Consider the following 21,235-nt stretch of genomic DNA (forward strand, 5'->3'; position numbering starts at 1 on the left):
TTTCCTTTTTTTTTACAACCCTTTCTAAATATAATTTTGCATTTAAATCCAATCAAACAATGAATTTAAATTAATTATTGTATTCAAAATATATTTTTGTTTTTTGAAAACCAATTTTGAAATTCCAAGACATAACAAAAATTAATAAGTTTATAGTTAAATAATAACAATTACAATTAGCAAGTATTAGGTACTACTAGTATATTAGACTATTGCACTAATTCAACAACAACAACAAACGTAAAAATTCAAAAGTCCAAATATAAGTATTACAAACATAAAACTCCTTGTTCTACAAACAATAACATAAAAGTTTTAAAGTCCAAATGATAACCTTCGAAGTTTTAAGTTACATTACTAATTCAACAACAATAATAAACTAAAAATTTCCAAAGTCCAAATATGAGTACTACAAACATAAAACTTCTTGTTCTACAAATAATAACATAAAAGTTCCAAAGTCCAAACGACAACCTTGGAAGTTTTAAGTTACATTACTAGTTCAACAACAGCAATAAACTTAAAAATTCCAAAGTCCAAAAATAAGTACTACAAACATAAAACTTATTGTTCTATAAACAATAACATAAAAGTTCCAAAGTACACTTCAAACAACCACCTTCAAAGTTTTAAGCCACATAAAAGAAAACTTGTTCAAGCCACCTTCTCCTTCCCGTTCTTCTCATTCTCATTCTTCTCCTTGGTTTTTGCCCTAAACCTGCTCTGAAGCCTAAAAAATTATAAACTTGTTAACATAATAATCATATAAATAATATACTTTAAGTCTAGAAAGAATGTTTAAAGATACGAACATTCTTCAATAATTATAATATCCTCCAAATATCTTTGAAGATCAATGCTAATTTCTTTTGAACATAACCAATTTTGTGTACATACAAGTACCTCAATTGTAGATGGAGCTAACGTTGAACGAAAATGATCAATTATTCTCCCATTAGTATTGAATGCAGACTCATACGCAATTGTGGATACTGGAATTGCTAAAAGATCTCATACAATTTTGCTAAGAACTTTATATCTAAAAAAATTTCCTTTCCACCAATCTAAGATATCAAAGTTCTCAACTAATATCAACTTCTATATCCACACTTGTGGGTATCATCTTCTTCCATATCTTCAAAATCAAAAAAAAAAAAAAAAACCTCTACTTTGAGTGTTTTGAAGTATCTATTACGTAAAGCTTGAAACAGCGGTTTCAACGCAATTTGAATCATTCGAATCAGAGTTCAAACGTATAAGATATGACTTAAACAAGTTTAACGGAAAAAAAATCTCGAGCAAATGGTGTGGCAAAATTTTTCTCATTAAAGTGAACCAATTGAAAGGTGTCACTTGGAGCAAATGAGAAATGTCACATGACTTTTAAAAAGAAAATGAATTTAATATTATTTTATATTTGTGTCTACTAGTTTTGGACACTTGGTGGATATTTATTATTTTGTTGAGTTTTAAAAGAAATGATATTATTATATTATTTTTCGTTTGTGTTAACACCTAGTTGAGTTTAAATCTCCAGTATTCAATATTCTTTTACCAACATTCAATGACCCAAATTGAATTTGGTTTTCACCTCTTCCCTCTCTTTTTACACTCTCCATCTTTTTCAAAACTAAAAATAACAATTTTCATAATTTTCAATCATCTCCATATAGTTTCCATTGTTGCCCTCTTTAAGCTTTAATTTTCTTTTTTCATCTTCTTCTTGAGAGAGTTATTTTATGGTGTGAGAACTGATTTGTTGTGAACTAAAATTTGTAAATTCACTCTTTTAAAGAGTTTGTCAAGTTGTTCTTCATTTCCAAACCATTGTAAGGATTGTTCTTGATCCCAAAAAAAATGGTTGTAAGGATTTGATCCTGAACCGAGGAAAAGATTGAGTTTGTTCTTGCGTCAGAAAAAAAGAACGTTGTAGCAGTTCGACCTTAAGTCGTGGAAAGAGTTAAATACTTCTACCCAAGAGAAGCTTGGGAAATGGATGTAGGTCGGATTACCAGTGTCAATTTCTCTATCCATCTCCTATTTAATTTTTCAATAAATTTGTTAATAGATTTCATCACATAGAATTAATTGTTGCAATTTTTCCTTGAACTTGTTTATGTCAATTTATTGATCTTTTTGAAGTGAATGCATTTACATAAAAATCTTGATAAGTTAGCAAAAGTTTATTAATTTGCTTAATTGGGCCCACTTTAAGAAAAAGTTTTAATTAGTTTTAATAAACTCTATCCACCCTTAGGGTTGCCATACCGATCTTATAATTAGTATAGAGTGAGGTCGCTCTTGTTATTAATCAAACTTTTTTATCAAAAAAATTTTCATTTGAAATCTATTGGATGAGTTATCTACTCAAACAATTGGTATTAAAGAGGTTACTTTTTTGATAAAATTATATTTCAAATATTATTATGGGACTTGAGTATCTTCTTAATATTTTGAAAAACTATTTGAAAAGCTTGATTGCTAAAGATATGGAAACTTTAGATCATTGTGTTGATAGACCTCCATTTTTTATGGTAGTAGAAATTATGATGTTTGGAGAAATAGAAGGATAGAATTTATGTTTACTATGGATTTCAAGATTTTGTATGTTTGTGAGAATGAGTTGTCTAAATTGCAATTGAAGAATGAGTTGTTTACTTTTAATTCTAAAGCCATAAATATCATATATTGTGCATTAGATGGAAAAGTATATAAAAAATTTTACATTTTGAACATACATACGACATTTGAAATTTTCTTGATTATATGTATAGTGTAGAAAATTCTCTTTGTACTGCTAATGATTCATTTGATGCGAAGGAGAATATAATTCTCAAAATCAAGGCAAGATCTATAAAGTAGAGAAAGAAAAAGGTAATAAATCCTCTTATGCTCGATGGCCAATTCAGATAACAACTCTGAAGATGAAAGTGATGAAAAATAGGTAATTCAAAAATCTCACTTATGAAGAATTATATGATGCATTTGAAAGCATGTAATGTGATCTTGAAAATGTTAGCTCTAAATATTTAAAATTATCAAAAAAATATAAGGTCTTGATTATTGAGAATAAAAGTTTGATGGATGAAAATGCTTGCTTGAAAAATGGAGCTAATGATATGTTGTTGCATAATAATGTTGATGCTTGTTATGGTGAGAAAAAAATATTGAATGATAGAAATAAGCTTCTTGAAAATGAGAATGATGAACTCAAGCCTTTATCATGTGAATTGAAAATTGAATTGAATGATTTGAGAAATAAAAATGAGAAAAATAATCTCTCTTTAAAACTAAAAAATGAAATTGTTAGTTTGAAAAATTGAATTATTGAATTAGAAATTAATAATACTTCTCTAAAAAAATATAAATTTTCTCTCGTATAAAATTAAATTTCTTGAGTATGATGTTTTTGATAGAAATGAATTTATTAAAACTCTAAGTGAAAAAGAGTCAAATCTTGTGAATGAGCTTGAATGTGCTAAAGAAAGTATAAAGAAATTGACTAGTGATACACAAAAATTGGATAAAATTGTTGAGATAGATAAATCTTTTAATGATAAAAGGGGATTGTGTTATGTGAATGAAAATGATTCATCTAGTTCGAAGAGTACTACTTTTATTAAAGTCACCCCTTATTGGTTTCAAGATGCTTCATCTAATATCTCTAATTTTGTTGAATCTAAATTAGTGCCAAAGCATGAAAAAGTTAGAAGCATTCATAGAAAATCAAAATTCATGCAATATCAAAATGTGCTCATAATGTGAATTTTGTGAATAAGCACGAAAAAACTAGATCCTTGCATGAAAAATCAAAGTTTGTGCTCAAATATTGCTTTGCTAAATCTAAATGTATGTATAACGGTAAATTTATGCGTAGACATGTAAATGCTAGAGATGTGCATGTGAAAACAAAACTTGTGCCTTCATGTCGTTATTATTGAGTTAAAGGTCACATTAACCAAATTGTTTTAAATTGAAAAATGCTCCAAGTAAGAATTTCTTTGAGAAAATTATTGTGAAAAATCAATTGGTTAAAAATAAATTCTGCCTAATGTTGTATTTTATTCTTGTGGCAAAATTGGCTATAAATATCATATTTATTATTTGTCAAAAATGAATTCTAGTGATTTTGGAACTAATTTGAAATGAGTTTCAAAGCCCTTGCCCACTAACCATGGAGGACCCATGAAATGGGTACCAAAATCTTTTGGTTGAGATTTGTAGGTATGATTCAAGAAGCAATTGTTGCTTGGAATTCAAATGAGGAATTAATTTAAATTGGAGCAACTAGTATGGCTTGCCTGAATCCGACAAAATAAAATAACTTATTTGGTAACCTTTATTTTTTTTATTCTTGAGATAATTATTCTTTTAGTATATTTATGGAAATTATATCTCTTGAATAGTTTTGAATGGTTAGAATTTGAGTTCTTAGTTATATTGGCTATTAGATTGAATACCCATGAGAAATGATTAAATATCTATTTTTGGCATTTATCGATATTGCCTATTATTTGGCTTTTTGTTCAGTTATATGCTTGTTGTAACCTTGTATTTTTTTTTTCTTAAAAAGTTTAGAGCAAAAGGATAATGAGTTTGATATGTATTGTTTTCTCTTCTACGAAATTATTAAATTCTTATTAAATGCTTTTTTTAGCATGAGACTTATGCATATTCTATGGCTTACCTTATTGAATGAAAATTAATTGTAAGCATGTTATGAAGGAAATCGAACTCGAGATTTTCATGAGCAGCGGAAATAAGATCATTCCAAATTACAATCATGAATGAACATTACGTTTACAGTCGTACACAAAACATGCGGTTATGCAATTGATACAAAAATTACAGCATGAACAACTACAAAAGAACGAGGAGAAAACTCTACGAACATTTGTAGACTCTTCTCCATGCTCCTTACTCACGAACACTCGAACACAGCAATCTCAAATGCTCGAATAACACGACCGCTCCACAGCACGAACACTGTGCACTGTAACTCCGCGATCGCCTCGGTCACGAACACCCCAACAGCACGAACGGCCTCCACAGAACCTCAACGGTCGAGTTGAGTAAGACACCACCAAGAAGGTTTCCTTGGTATTCTCGGTGTGAAAATCCAGAGGGTGGGCTCTGTTCGGACATGGTATGAGACAGACGAAGGAGGAAGTACCAATTGTGTACACGATAGGGAAAGTGAGAGATGACGGAGACCTATCGTATAGGTCGATGCCCAATCGTTTAGCTAAGGCTAGCGATCGTCTAGCAAAAGCTAAGCGATCGTTTAGCTCATCGCATAGCTTAGTGTCTGTCGCCTACAGACACTACACAATTGTTTACTTTAAGCAAGCTGTCCTTTAGTAAATACTGCACGATCGTTTAGCTCGCCCAAGTTGTCGTTTATAAAACTATATTTACTTGACAATAGCTGTGAGTTTCTTTTTGCCGAGAGAAATCTCAAAAACTAATTTTTTGACAAAAACTTACTAAAATTAGGAAAACCATTTTTCTTTTATCTCACGGTTTACCAAGAAAATCCAATAACCACCCACTTAATTGGTTTATAAAGAAAAAGAATTAATTATCCAATAATTAATATTATTATAAATATAAATGATAACCAACTTATCATACTATATTTAAAACCTATAGTTTTAAATATTTCATCTCATGAAACATATAAGCCATAGTTCTTTTTCTATTCCATGGTGCTTAATGTAAATCTCATTTACATCAATCCTCCACTAGATGTATCTCATACAATTATGACCGATTATATCATATATAATAAAAATACCTCTTGTCAATTTGAACATTTCAAATCAACACCAAGAAATGATTCTCAACTGAATCCATTGAGCTACCAAGGGGACCTTATGGACCTGTAGCTCGAAGCTCCAATGGTACGTGAATAACTGACTAAACTCTTTAGTCACGAGATCTACCATCTGTTAACTGCCAGGCATTCCACTAAAGACTGACAGCTAAACTCTCCTTACCACAGATATTTATGTGTCCATCTTAACCAATCAGCAATGCGATAACTCTTCACAGATCGCTCGTAAGTATAATTGGGCCAATAATCATTACGCCCCTGTAGTTACATCTGTCTCCTTAAGTACCACTAATCTCTCTAATGAACATAAGTCATAGTCCTACTATGACTGAGTCTTCTCTTCCAAAGAGAAGCTGTGGCCACTATGTTCAAGCCCCGGAATCAGCCCTTAAGGGAGCAATCTCTCTACTTATTCCTACTTTGAGAAAGAAGTGAATTCCATCTTGTAGATTGAGTTCCCATCTCCCAGATCAGACAAGTCCCCAAAAAGGTAAGCATGTTGAGTTGGCAATCTGGCCACTCTCACCCATACTAATCAAAGACCGCCCTCAAAGGCAGAAGTTCCCAAAACACTCAGGATTGAGGTTGTGTCACCTATGGTCGTTTAGGTGAGATGCAAGTCTCTAGTATAAATGGCGTTATATACAGAGGCTAGTCATCTCGTGGTCTAGGTCTTATACAAACTTTTTGTATAGGACACCCCCGCTCGCATGTCTCAGGTGTTTTGTGATAAAGACATTTTTATGCGATACTACGTCTAAATATATGCGTTGATAGTGCTATGCTCGTAGTATGCAATGAAGTAGTGCGTGTCACAAGTTTCTTTGCGCTGAAACCAAGTATAATTCCAACGCAAGTTTCTCAGAATGATCCGAGGTCGAACACAGGGATTGTTTTCGTTAATGCAATATTTATGTGATACATGCGACCAATTTTAACAATGAATAAAGAATGTTGGTTTATACAGAAATATAAATTGCAATGAAATAAAAATGCATTGATAAGTAAAGTCCTAAGCTACTATGATACTTGATACAAGATACATGATACATGATACTGAGGTCGAGAACTGACTGTGAAGTTGTACAAAGAATTGATGTATGCGATGACAAGTCTTATGAATGAAGCAGAAAGAGAAAGAGTAAATAGTAAAAACATTGCAAGTTTGTCAACATTAAAGACGTAACTAAGGCTCCACTTTCCCTTGGCGTAAACCTCTCGGTGATCAGCCATGTTCCCATATCTCTATGGTGAAACAGAGATGAATGTGATGAACGCAAGGTTGTTTCCATCTCTGGAAATACTTCTCGCTTTAGTTAACGCATTCTTCCAACCTTCTCTCGATTGGCGGAATATCATCTTCACTTCTGCTCTCACAGGTGAAGATGCCATCGAGCATGCTTTAGCTAAACTTAATTGATTTCTTAACACAAATTAACTCACTTGCTTAATTCTCGTTATTTACCCAGAGGATTAATAACACATCATGGAAAAAGTGAACGATAAAAGTATGGAAAGAGACAGAGAGATGATAATGGTGATGATGATAACATTTAATTCTAAAATTAAGCATTTAATACATGTCGTGAATGAGGGATTAAAGAAGATGAATACAGAAGATGATATAGAGGATAGAAACAAATACAGAAAGAGTGTCAACGTCTTGACACAGATCTCAATTGGAGATTGGGCTTGCCGGCGTGTGGAAGTGGGGGAGAGGAAAGCTTCCCTCTCAGTCTTGCTATCTCGATACAATTGACCTTCGCTAAGAGCTTCAGCTATGAAAATTGGAAGGATTCTCTGCTCGGAGACTCACCGCTCAGCCTTGTCTCGTGGTTCTCCCGGATCTACTCTGTAAGTCGCTTCAGACCAGCCTCTCTTTCAGAATCAGTATATGCACGTCTCTATGTATACATGTATATTTAGTGAATTTGAAGAAGCTATTTATAGACAAGACCTTGGCTCTTTGAATTTGTGGTCCCTACTATATAGTTATGGTAGTTCCTGAAATGGCGGGATGAAAAATTCCTTCTGTTACGCAATCAACCCGTCAGAAATGCTTAACTGAAAGTTGTACACGTGTCAGAATCTCCCGCAAATGCGTTGCTCTTTGCATCTTCGATTTATCGCCGCATGCGGTGTTGTTTTTTTATTACCGCATGCGGTTGAAATTGCATTGATCGCTAAAGCTCTTGATCAATTGTCGCATGTGTCGTCATTGTGTTGATCATCTTTTCGTTCTTGATTGATGGGCGCAATGCGACGTAGATGCGTTGTTCATTTCATCTTTGAGCCATGAACGCATGCGGTGACTGATTTCCTGCAAAACAGAAACTGAAACATTCTATTCTACCATCGCAATGGTGTTAGTAGGTGTATTGACAACATTTCATAATTTTTGCATTTCTTAGCTAATTTGTATACTATCGACGCAACATTCCTTTCTTTTAGCCGCAATATCTAAATAACACAGTATAAATAACTTGTATTTCTATAATTTATTATTCGTCTCCTCACATCTTTTCGATATCTTCTCCAAGTTGGCGAGACAGACTCCGTACGTGTGCCCATATATAGAGAAGTCGTCCATGAATATTTCTACAGAGTCTTCAAGATATTCTGAAAAGATGGCCATCATACACCTTTGGAAAGTGCTTGGCGCATTGTAGAGGCCGAACGACATGCAGCAAAAAGAAAAAGTTCCATACAGGCAGGTGAATGTGGTCTTGTCTTGATCTTCGGGGGCAATCATAATCTGATTATAACCGACATACCCATCCAAAAATCAGTAGAAGTCACTTCCAGCTAGACAATCCAACATTTGGTCAATGAATGGTAAAGGGAAATGATCTTTCTTCATTGCCGCATTCAGCTTGTAGTAGTCCATGCAAATATGTCATCCGGTGACGATTCTTTACGGTATCAGCTCGTTATTTTCATTGGGGACTACCATCATCCCACCTTTTTTGGCACGCATTGCACGGGACTGACCCACGTGTTGTCTACTATCGAATAGATGATGCCCGCATCCAACCACTTGATTATCTCCTTCTTTACAACCTCTTTCATCGCAAGGTTGAGTCTGCGCTGATGTTCGATTGATCCTTTGTGGTTTTCTTCGAGAAGAATTTGATGCATATAGTATGTGGGGCTAATTCCTCGAATGTCTGCGAGCGTCCAGCCAATCGCTCTCACATATTTTCTCAGAATGCTCAGCAGCGCATTCTCTTGGTCTTCATTAAGCTCAGAGGAAATAATTACCGATAGTTTTTCATTCTGCCCCAGAAACGAATACTTTAGGTGGTTAGGCAGGGTCTTCAGCTCTATTATTGGTGGTTGTTTTTCTTTCTTTATTTGCTGTCGGTTCTTCTTCTTGGGATTCGATCATCTCATCTTCCTTGTTTGTTTTTTCTATGATCGCATTGCATGCAACAATGGATGCGATCGCATCCTCATCTTCGTTTTCATCGTTAGGCTTTTCTTCTTCATTCAAACTCTTTTCGTCGCCAGATTCATTCAGATCTTCTTGATCAGGATACTTCATGGCACGGATAATGTCAAATTTGAGCTTCTGTCCATTTACGCTCAAGATGATCTCTCCTTTGTGCACATCAATCTGAGCACGACCTATTGATAAAAATGATCGCCCCAAGATGATGGGCACAATTCTTGTCGGCTTTTAGTCCAGATGATGAAAGTCTGTATATTAGTTTGTCGATTGGTGACCAGCACGTCCTTCACCTTCCCCTCTGGATGCACCAGAGATCTATCGGCTAATTGGAGAGTCACTGTCATGAGCGCAAGTTGCCCCACATTCAGCTGCTTAAAAATTGATAGAGACATCAAGTTGATGCTGGTTCCAAGATCACACAATACTTGCCCGATGTACAATCCTCCAATGGAGCAAGGTATAGTAAAACTCCCAAGATCGTTCATCTTCGGTGGGATTATAGATTTTGAGCTTTGCGTCAAAGCCACCGTGGCAAACTTACCAGTGCCTCTCTTCTTGGTCACCATATCCTTTAGAAACTTCGATATGCGGGCATCTCCTCATCGCTTCAGTAAACAGAATATTAATATGCAATTGTTTTAACATAGTCATGAAGCGTTGGTACTGTACCTCGTCATTCTTCTTCTTTCTGAGTCACTGTGGGAAAGGTGGCAACTGTACTCTCACGATCCCCTGTTCTTTTGGCTCTGAGGTGGACGTAATCTCTGGCTCTATCGCTTCTTTTTCTTCTTCTTCTTCTCAAGTCACGCAATTTCAGGTTCCAGTGCAATTGGAGCAGTCCGGCTAGGCTCTTTCTTCTCCCCTTCTATAGTCTTTCCACTCCGCAATGTCACAACTTGACATTGCTCTTTACCTGTTCCTCCTGGGTTGCGTGGGAGTTCCGTTGAACTCGGTAGGGCCCCTTACGGTCTGTTCTTGAGCTTGCTTGCAATCTGGCCCATCTGTAGTTCCAGGTTGCGGATAGACGTCGCTGGTTTTGAAGCACAGTTTCGTTCTTCTCGATATATTGCTTCAACAAACTTTCCAAGGAGGAAGATTGTGGTGGCTGCAAACTACTGGCTTGATTACTTGTCTGACCGTTATTTTGCGGGAAAAATTCGGGTGGCCCTTCTTTTTGCGCCACTGATTGGAAATTTTATTGCTGATTTTTCCACGCAAAGTTAGAGTGGTTTCTCCACCCAGGGTTGTAGATGTTAAAGAATGGATTATTCTTCACAAAATAAATAGACTGTGGGTTTTGCAGACATTCCTCCATTGCCTATCCTTCACCGTAAGTCGCACACCTTGCGGCAGTCTGATTGATTACGTTCACTTGCCCATTATGCGGTGTTGGGCTGTTGATTGCGATTCCTTGTATCAAGTTCATCATCGTAGTCATCTGACTCTGAAGTGATGCAATAACACCATTATTTGCATCATTATCCTTTATTCTCAATCTTTGAGCGCTCTCTCTCCAGTCCTCGTGATTTTTAGAGATGCGATCGAGGATGTTCTTAGTCTTATCATATGTTTTGTCTAGCAGACCTCCAGCGGCAGCGGTCTGCAAAGCAGGGTTTAATCCGTGATAAAAGATCTCCACAGCCTGGTAATCCGTTGTGTGGATAGTCCCTTACCAGCCTCTTAAACCTCGCCCAAGAATCACTGAGCGATTCGTCCATGTCCTGTTCAAAATTGGTTATTAATTTCCTTCTCCTGAAATTCTCAGTTGATGGGAAATATTTCTTCATAAACTTCTCTACTATTTGTTCCCAGGAAGTGATCACACAGAGAAAATGGAAACAAAGTTAGTCAAACTTCTTCGGTAGAGATATTCGGGAACACAAAAGTGTTGCAGATTTCTATGAAGCTCTGGAGGTGAGTGTGCGGGTCCTTGCCACACTGTCTTGTCCAACAATCTGGATCATCTGCAGCATCACCAGTTTCATTTCGAATCGGGATCCATCAAGGGCAGGCCTCATGATTCCTAGAGAGAAATCGTAGAGATTTGGCAATGCATAGTCTCGAATGAGCCTATTACGATAGTTTGCCAGTAGGATTGGATTCGCCATACATTGTTTTCATTTGGTGCTCCGTTTTCAGGCTGCTCCGCCATGTCATCTTTATCTGGTTGTTGTTGTTGCCAGTTATCTCTCAATCTTCGTTGAAACGTTCTCTCAATCTCTGGGTCGTAATTTTCCAAAGATTGAGAACTGCAAAGAAATCAGAAAAATTATCGTTAGCACACTTAATTGCCGAAGTCCCCGACAACGACGCCAAAAACTTGATGCGTTATTTTATGCGGTGAAATTAATGAAGTGAAATGCGGTGATGGGAATGTATTGTGCAACAAGTTTTCTCAGCAAAATCCAAGTATAAATCTTACTGAGTTTTCTAGCAAGTCCAGGGTCGAACTCAGGGACTAAGGAAAATGATATGTGGTGATAATTTTCAAGAAGACTTTATGATAACCATTAAATCAAAGAGTTATTTTTGGGTTGTTGTTTCCGGTATAAAATAAATGTATGCGGCGGAGTTAAGACGAGAGTTGATAATACAGAAGATGCGATAAATATGCAGGGAACGGGTTGAGAAGGGGTTCAGCTAACACTTCCTACGATTGCGTTCATGTTATGTGATCATGCAACACACATACAATAGCAAATCATCTCTCAACGCAAATGCTACAACTTCTAAGTTTAGAATGCATGTGATATATGCGATAAGTCTATAAGACCTACACATAAGCCTCTATTCTTGTTTATGTGATGACAATTGACATTGACACATACAAGGCGACCACATAATATCATAACCTATCTCTAGGGTGCATGCGATGCATGTTGGCAAACAAAGCTTATTTCTAAGTTCCTATCTCTCGCTTATGCAGATCTAATCTCGCTCTCTCGAGTCTAGATTCTAACCTAGCTCTTTCAAGTCTTAGGTTCTTTCTTTAGACTCTCTCTCAAGTAGCTCTAAAGGGATATTGGGCACAGCATAAGACAAGATAATCGCATGCAATGAAGATCCTAGGTTATGTTAGCTTAGTTCTTCTCAACCCATTCGATAAATTTAGCTATTCATGCGTACTTTTAAGAGAGTGAACAGATGTAGATAAGCAAGTTCCATTTTATAGATATAGAGTTGAAATACAAAATAACAATGCGAAATGAGAATAAGAGCTTGATAGCAATCTCTTGCTCCCCAAGGCTTTTACATTGTTCTTTTCTACTTTGTTCAAAAGATAGTCTCGCTCTCACGAGAGTCGGCCCTCTCTGCTTTTCCACACCTCTGGGTTCTCTCTCGAGCTGACCAGAGTGATCTTCCAGTGTCTCTTCCCTTCTATCACTCCACCTTCTAAGTAAAAAGGAAAATTAAAACAAGGTGACTTCTATCTAAGGGAAAATTATCTAACTATTCGAACTCCTTTACTGAAGGTCACCTTTGGTATTTATAGAGCTTCGAGGTGAAAGGTGTTTTCTCTCTTATTATTGCACTGATGGGATGACATTAATTCTCTATCTGATGCACCGAATATTTGTCACCGAAAAGTTGAGTGTACTTGCTACAGTAGTTCGTTAGCGGCTTGTCAACTTAATTCGGACTCGATCGTCATCAACTTTCTATCCCATCGTGATTTATTATGCTTTTCACCTAGATGCGTCCACCAAGTTGCGTCGGTTCTATGCGGCAATCCTTCTTGAGCAAATATTTGCGAGCGCAAATCACCGCAAAGCCTTGCGGTAACGCTACGCTCGACCATTGCTTCTGTCTCTTATACACATCTAGATGTGTATAAGAGACAGGCGCTGGCTCTATGCGGCAATCCTTCTTGAGCAAATATTTGCGAGCGCAAATCACCGCAAAGCCTTGCGGTAACGCTACGCTCGACCGTTGATTTCTTGTGATCGCATTTTCCGCCTTGTATCAATGCTTATTCTGCATAAAAATACATAAATTAACTGTCATGCGATGGACGCATGCGACCGCAATATTATGAACTTAATACTTTTTGGATGCAATTTTATATATTTTATCAACGCAAACCTTCATTGTTTAATAACTTAACACTATAATAACGTGCATTTCTACCTGTTATCACCGTCCAGTGATCAAATCCTGGATTGGACTGATACCGACTGACAATCCTTATTGCAAAGCAAATATCGAGTCTGGTACACAACATTGCATACATCAAGCTTCCTACAGCAGAAGCATAGGGAATCCATCTCATCTCCTCAACCTCTTGAGGTGTCTTAGGACATTGATCCTTAGACAAAACGATTCCATGCCTGAAGGGTAATAAACCCCTCTTGGAATCCTGCATTCTGTATTTGATCAACATTTAATCAATGTACGATGCCTGAGACAGGGCTAACCGTTTATTCTTGCGATCTTGAATAATCTGGATCCCGAAAATATACTGTGCCTCACCCAAATCTTTCAGTTGGAACTGGGAAGCTAGCCAACGCTTAATGTCAGTCAGATACCCTACATCATTCCCAATGAATAGGATATCATCCACATATAGTACCAGGAAAGCTACTGAGTTGTTGATGATCTTCTTGTAAACACAAGGTTCATCAACGTTTTGATCAAAGCCAAACGACTTGACAACAGTGTCAAATCTGATGTTCCAAGATCTAGATGCTTGTTTCAGCCCATAAATGGACCTATTAAGCTTGCAAACTCTTTGCTCTTGATTTAGAACTACGAACCCGTCTGGTTGAGTCATATAGATGATCTCCTCAAGATTACCATTAAGAAAGGCAATCTTGACGTCTTTTTTCCATACTTCATAATCATAAAATGTGGCTATGGATAAGAGAATCCGAATAGACTTAAGCATGACAACAGGTGACAAAGTTTCCTCACAGTCAACTCTCTCAACCTGGGTATAACCCTTTGCCACGAGTCTAGCCTTAAAGGTTTGCACCTTTCCATATACACCTCTCTTTCGCTTATAGATCCACTTACACCCAATAGGTCTTACCCCTTCAGGTGGATCAACAAGCTCCCAGACATTATTGAAGTACATAGACTTCATTTCCTGGTTCATGGCCTTAACCCATTTATCTTTGTCCACATCCTCCATTACTTTCTTCATAATGATGTTATGAGCTTCAGTCAAACCCATGTAGCGATGAGTGGGTTCATAACCCTCCTACTACGTTGAGGCAGTCTCAACTCTTGAGCTGGTTGACTAGACATTCTGACCTCAACAACTCTTGTTGATCTGTCAGCCTATTTAACAACTCTTGTTGAACCCTCAACAGTCTCAGTCTCACTTGAGATCTCATGTAAAACGAGCTTACTTCGTGGCTTATGATCCCTCATATGGTCTTCTTCCAAGAAGATAGCATTTGTAGAAATAAACACTATGTTCTCACTCGGATCATAGAAGTATCCACCTCTCGTTTCCTTAGGGTAGCCCACAAAGCGGCAAACCTTCGAACGCAGTTCCAACTTCTTTGGGTTAGTCACTAGCACATGTGCCGGACAGCCCCAAATCCTGAAGTGGCATAAACTACCTTTACGGCCTCTCTATAACTCAAAAGGTGTTTCAGAAATACTTTTCGAGGGAACGTTGTTCAGGATATAACATGCAGTCTCCACTACATAACCCCAAAACGAGTCTGGAAAATGAGCATAACTCATCATAGATCGAACCATATCCAACAAGATCCTGTTTCTCCTTTCTGATACACCATTCTGCTGAGGTGTACCAGGAGCCGAGAGTTATGATGCAATCCCATGTTCTATCATATAGTTCTGGAATTGGAGGTCCATATACTCTCCACCACGATCAGATCGTAATGTTTTTATCTTCTTACCTAACAAGTTTCCAACTTCAGCTTTATACTCCTTGAACTTTTCAAGAGCTTCAGACTTACATTGCATTAGGAAGAGATACCCAAACCTTGAATAATCATCTATGAAAGAGATGAAATATTCATACCCACTTCGAGCTCTTACATTCATTGGACCACAGAGATCTGAATGTACAAGCTCCAAGGCTTCCTTGACTCTATAACCTTTTCCAATAAAAGGTCATTTGGTCATCTTGCCTTCAAGAAATGATTCACATACCGACAAGGAGTTTTCTTCTAAACTCTTTAGAAGTCCACTTTTCACGAACTTCTCAATCCTATTGAGGTTGATGTGACCTAACCTCAGATGCCAAAGATGGGCATTTTCCTTAGGAGAAACCTTTGGTCTTTTAGCTGTTGTTGCCGTACTAAACATTTCAGTGTTAAACAAGGCTTTTATGACTAATGGCCTTAGTACATATAAGTTATTTTCCATTGAACCATCTTCATTCCATTCTTGAAAATAAACAATTTATTCTCAGAAAAGGAGACAGTGTAGCCTTGTTCAATGAGACAAGAAACCGAGATTAAGTTCCTCTTAATATGAGGAACTATAAAAACATCATCCAGTAACAGATAACGTTTCTTGTCAACAAATAACTTCAGTCTGCCTATAGCAACAGCTGAAACAACTTCACAGTACCGACTCGAAGAGTCATCTTTCCCTATGGCAACATTTGCCAAGAACTGAATCCTTGGTAAGAGGAACTGACATGATTGGTAGCACCTCAATCAAGGATCCAAGTAGAATCATCATTCTCTACCAGACACGTCTCCAAGACCAATAAATCATATTTACTGTCTTATCTCCTCTTTTGGAGAGTAATGGGATGGAGGTCATTTGCCACGAAATTCGTTTCACATGATTCTTTCCACTGTAAATACTCAGTTATTTTAAAAGCTTTAAACGGAAATACTAACGAGTTGGTAAAAATAAAAACACATTAACCTACGTTAGATTTTGAGCAAATACCCATTGTAAAACAAAACAACATACAATAAGATTGTAACATGAACTCCGTGTGACATTCAATTTCGCAATGATGCTTCAAAGGTTTAGGACAAAAGCCGCCGAAGGGAGGTCAGTTATCCCTCCTCTGAACTGAGAAGTTCTCAACCAGTCCTTAATACCAGAACAACTCTTGCTTCTATAACGACTAGCCATCATTGATTTGGCCAAGAGATTATTAACTTACTTAACAATCTCCCATAAGTGTGACCCACCATTTTAAGCCCTAGAGGTCCGTCCCAAAAGGACAATCCGAAGGGAAAAAATCCGATTGGGGCAAAACCTAAAGCGACCCTATCCATTTTTGGAGTTCACCTTGATATTGACCAATTGCACAAAACCCATCCGAAGGGGACTCTCCCAGGGCGCCACTATTGAGGCTGTCTCTTATACACATCTAGATGTGTATAAGAGACAGCCCTAGAGGTCCGTCCCAAAAGGACAATCCGAAGGGAAAAAATCCAATTGGGGCAAAACCTAAAGCGACCCTATCCATTTTTGGAGTTCACCTTGATATTGACCAATTGCACAAAACCCATCCGAAGGGGGACGCTCTCAGGGCACCACGAGTGAGTACAGAATGATCTCACGGTGTGAACCAATGACAGAGACTATAGGACGTGTTGACACACACCCTTCACCCACTTACTATAAACACTCTCTCCATCCACCTTGATATTGACTCATGCAAACACCATTCGAAGGGGGATGCTCATGGGGCACCACGAGGCCAAGCATGATCTCATGGTGTGAACATACAGGAAGAAACGTGAGTGGAATCATAGACATATCAGATATGCCTCTTCCTCCTACTGAGTATTTTATAACCTAATGTTTAGCTTACTTAGAAAAAACACGACTAAGGATTTTAACCAAGTGACTTTTAGGTTTTCCCAAGAGTAACTTTTACCTTGGATAGTGAACAACTTTTGATCATCATCCATTAAATTCTTTAACGGAATCTTTGACCAAATCGTCACATGCTTAATGAAAATCTATCTAATTCACTTTTCCAGGTTGGTTCCCAGGTAAGGGTGTTACGTTTCCGTCAACTTAAGAACTCCAGCCTAGCCAGAACCCGCCTTAGACAAAAGGTCCCTTATAGATAGGTTTACAAAAAATTTAATCTTTTATCAACCAATTTAATCCTATTAAACTGATTTTAAAAGATTAATCTAGGTTACTAAAATCTTTAGAACCACTTGAACTTAGGTCTATCTCAATCCAATTTTAATACCCTTTTAAAAAACTTGAGTTCACCATAAGTCCGCATGCAACTCTAAATTATTCATTTTAGGTCTAATTTCCTTTATAACACTTATAAACGGAAACAACCAAAATGCTAAGCTAACACATGCAAGGCATTCATAACGCTTATAAACAACCTAAGTGTCATACTCAATGCATTGTCCATTCATTGCTACTTCTTTTATATAACACTTATACAAAACAACAACAAAACAAGCAAAATATGCTTCCATTCACCCTTAGACTATAACACTTATAATAAAAAGATGATACATGATAATGGTCACTGCATGCAAAATATAACTCTTATATTCCGTGATGCATGCACATGCTTTCAAGTAATTTCCTCATGCTTGATTATAACATTTATAATACATGATGCATGAATAATTGCACAACCTAAGGTGGGTTTTGAACTAAATGTCAAACACTTTGGCATATAAACACCATACATCACATGTATAATAACCAATGTTGATGAACCAGGTAAAATTTCCTTAAAACCACAAAAATAAAGCTAACTAACAAAGACAAGGAGTCTCCAGTTCAAACAAGCAAACCGGGTCTTGAACCGCTTGGACAAAATATCGCGTCTCCAACCATTGTGTACTAAATTCCCCACGATCGCCTACACAATAAAAAAAACGCTTCGTTCTATCGTTCACCAGCGCTCCCAGAGCTAAACGAATGTTTCGCATTTACTACACGATCGTTTAGAAAAATCTAAATGATCGTTTAGCTATTACTACATGATTGTGTACCTTTACTAAGCGATGAAGCTTAAGGTACACGACCGTTTAGCTAGTGCCTCCGTATTGCATACGTAATGGGGGGAAATTAGAAGTCAATTTTACTCGACAACCAAAATCCCGTGGACGCGGTATGCGATGCATGTTCCTAAGATATGCGTTGATAGTCATGCGTCGATGGTCATGCGTTGGACTGATAATGCGTTAATGAATGTATGCGATGACCATGCGTCATGCCCTAAGTTTTCTTGCACTCATGCTAAGTATAATGCGAACGCAAGTTTCTCAGGTAATCCAAGGTCGAACATAGAGACTTGTAGCTATATATATGTGGTAATGTGCATGTGGTGGTTTGAATAAAAGAATGGAAGGGATGTTGCTAAGTTAATCCTACTCCTACTCCTATCTAACAGACAACGCAATGAGAATATGCATGAAAGGTAGAGATACGAAAAACCTTGACATGAAATAAATGTGTGGGAAAATAGATAAAATGCAGAGATGTTTTCATTGCAACCCTTAAGAGTGACCGCAAGGGCAACCCTAGTCAACGTAAGCCAATGCGATCATATTACACTCATGCACGAAAAATCATTTTCCAATGCAAATGCGATGCTCCTAAGTCTAGGACGCATGTGTTAAATGCAAAAGTGTCCATAGAGCTTATTCCTAAGTCTCTACTCTTTTCCTATGCGATGATGCAAAATGCATATAATGCTACGGTGACCGCACACAATCGTATCCTATCTCTAGGATGCATGCGATGGGTTAATAGCAAACAATGCTTATTCCTAAGCTCCTATCTCTTGTATTATGTGTTCTAATTTGACTCTCCCAAGCCTAGATTCTGACTTGACCTTCCCAAGTCTACATCCTGTCCTTAGACTACCCTCCCGAGTATCCCTAATGGACGAATGAAGCATACATAATACAAGACAATAGCATGAACTTGGTTGACGCAAGATTGTTACTATCCCTAGTGAACAATGCATACATTGCTTAATGCGTCCAACCACTTACCCTCCCGGGCAGTTGATTGTTCTAACTTTACTTATAGACAAGCAATGCATTAGCTTATAGACAAGCGTTGCAGCAGCTTCACACTAAGAAAATAAGATTACTCACACACTCACTTAACTCACACCTCTCGGTGGGTTACTACATGCTTCATATCCTTAATCCACATGACTAAGTATATGCGATACCGAAGCAATCCCACTAAGTGTTGCAATGAAAGTAAAGATGCTAAGCACAGAAGATGGAGATGGAGTCGAAGGAACAGAGAAATGCATTGAAAACAAATTGTATTAATTCCTTAATTCCAAGATGTCATACAATACAATATAAGAAAGAAAGGAAAAGGAAATGACTGGCTGGAAGCAAAGATTTGCTCCCAGCGGATGTGCGTCAAGGCTGCCGGTGGTGCCATGGATGGGCGGAGGAGCTGACTCTCTCGAGATCTAGCTCCGGTCGTCACTCGAAATGGACGAAGGAGGTGAAGAACTCTCAACCATCTTCTCACATGTTTATCTGGATCACAAGGATCCGCCCTAGGCGAACCTCAGGCGAAAACCTTGGATAACTTGAATTTTTGCTCATCAGCTTCTATTTATAGAGCTTGGGTTACCGACAGCATTAATTGGACTGCTCTGAGTCTGACATTCGATGTGTTATTCCTTTCTGAACCTCTGCCACTAACGGCGTGGTAAGTGAAATGTCAACATCATCTTTTGATTTTTCTCGAGGTAGATGCATTGATGCGTTCATTCCACCTACCTTGCGTTGATCCCATTAGAATGCATTGTCGCGTAGCCACAATCATTCAACGGCCGCATTCGCTTAATACCGCAACTCTACATGATGACTGCAATCACTTTACGAGCACAACTCCTATGTGATGGACGCATACGACTGATTATCGCAACATCCATGCGTTGATCGATGCGTTTACCTTTGCGATGGAGTGTTTCTCCACATGCGGTCGTCTATGCGGTGGTCCGGTTTCTGCGTTTGTATTCATTTCTTGCATTAGTTACAAAAATAGAACATTGAATGCATAATTAACGCAAAATAACGGGTCAGTTGAGATTCATCATGCTGATCGACGCAAGCTTACTTTCTCATGAATTTCTATCATGATTGCCGCATATTCCACCTAACAACCTTTATAATTCTAAGTAAAAGGCCTAGGATGACATGCATTTCTGCATGTCATCAATACGCAAGATCATATAGGTAGTAAATAAACGATGAAGCTTGCTAACTACACGATCGTCTAGCGCGGGCCTTTTACTTAACGACGAGCATCGCATGCTCTCACTACGATTGTCTACCTCCAGTACCTACACGATTGGGCAACCAACGCTATGAGATAGAGTAAACGATTTACCCTATTTCATAGGATTAGCTAAATGATCGTTTAGAAAATACTACACAATCTTCTAGAAAAATCTAAATGATCGCTTAGTTAAATCCCAACGACCGTTTACTTGAGGCTACACGATACGACCAACGTTTGGTCTTCTTCTTTGTTGAGATCTGCATCTTCATGCTCCAAAGCTTCATCATGAACAACTCGACGAACTCAAACTTTTTTAATTACAGACTTGATTGCAAAGTTAATTTTTCCCAAAAACACAGGGGCCTTTACAAATTAACACTTTGTTATACCGAAAGCTTTAACAAAAGACAATTAAACCCGAAACATTCATCAACTCAACCACAAATGCAGAAAATGATTAACCATAAATACAGAAACCCACCGCGACTGTAAAATGAGTTCAAAACATAGATGTAATTTGGAATATCAGAGAACCTGGCTCTGATACCAATTGAAGAAAATCAAACTCAAGATTTTCATGAGCAGCGAAAATAAGATCATTCCAAATTACAATCATGAATGAACATTACATTTACAGTTGTACACAAAACATGCGGTTATGCAATTAATATAGAAATTACAGCATGAACAACTACAAAAGAACAAGGATAAAGCTCTACGAACATTTGTAGACTCGTCTCCATGCTCCTTTCTCA

Source organism: Benincasa hispida, chromosome 3 (assembly GCF_009727055.1).
Source record: "Benincasa hispida cultivar B227 chromosome 3, ASM972705v1, whole genome shotgun sequence".
Classification (NCBI taxonomy): Eukaryota; Viridiplantae; Streptophyta; class Magnoliopsida; order Cucurbitales; family Cucurbitaceae; genus Benincasa; species Benincasa hispida.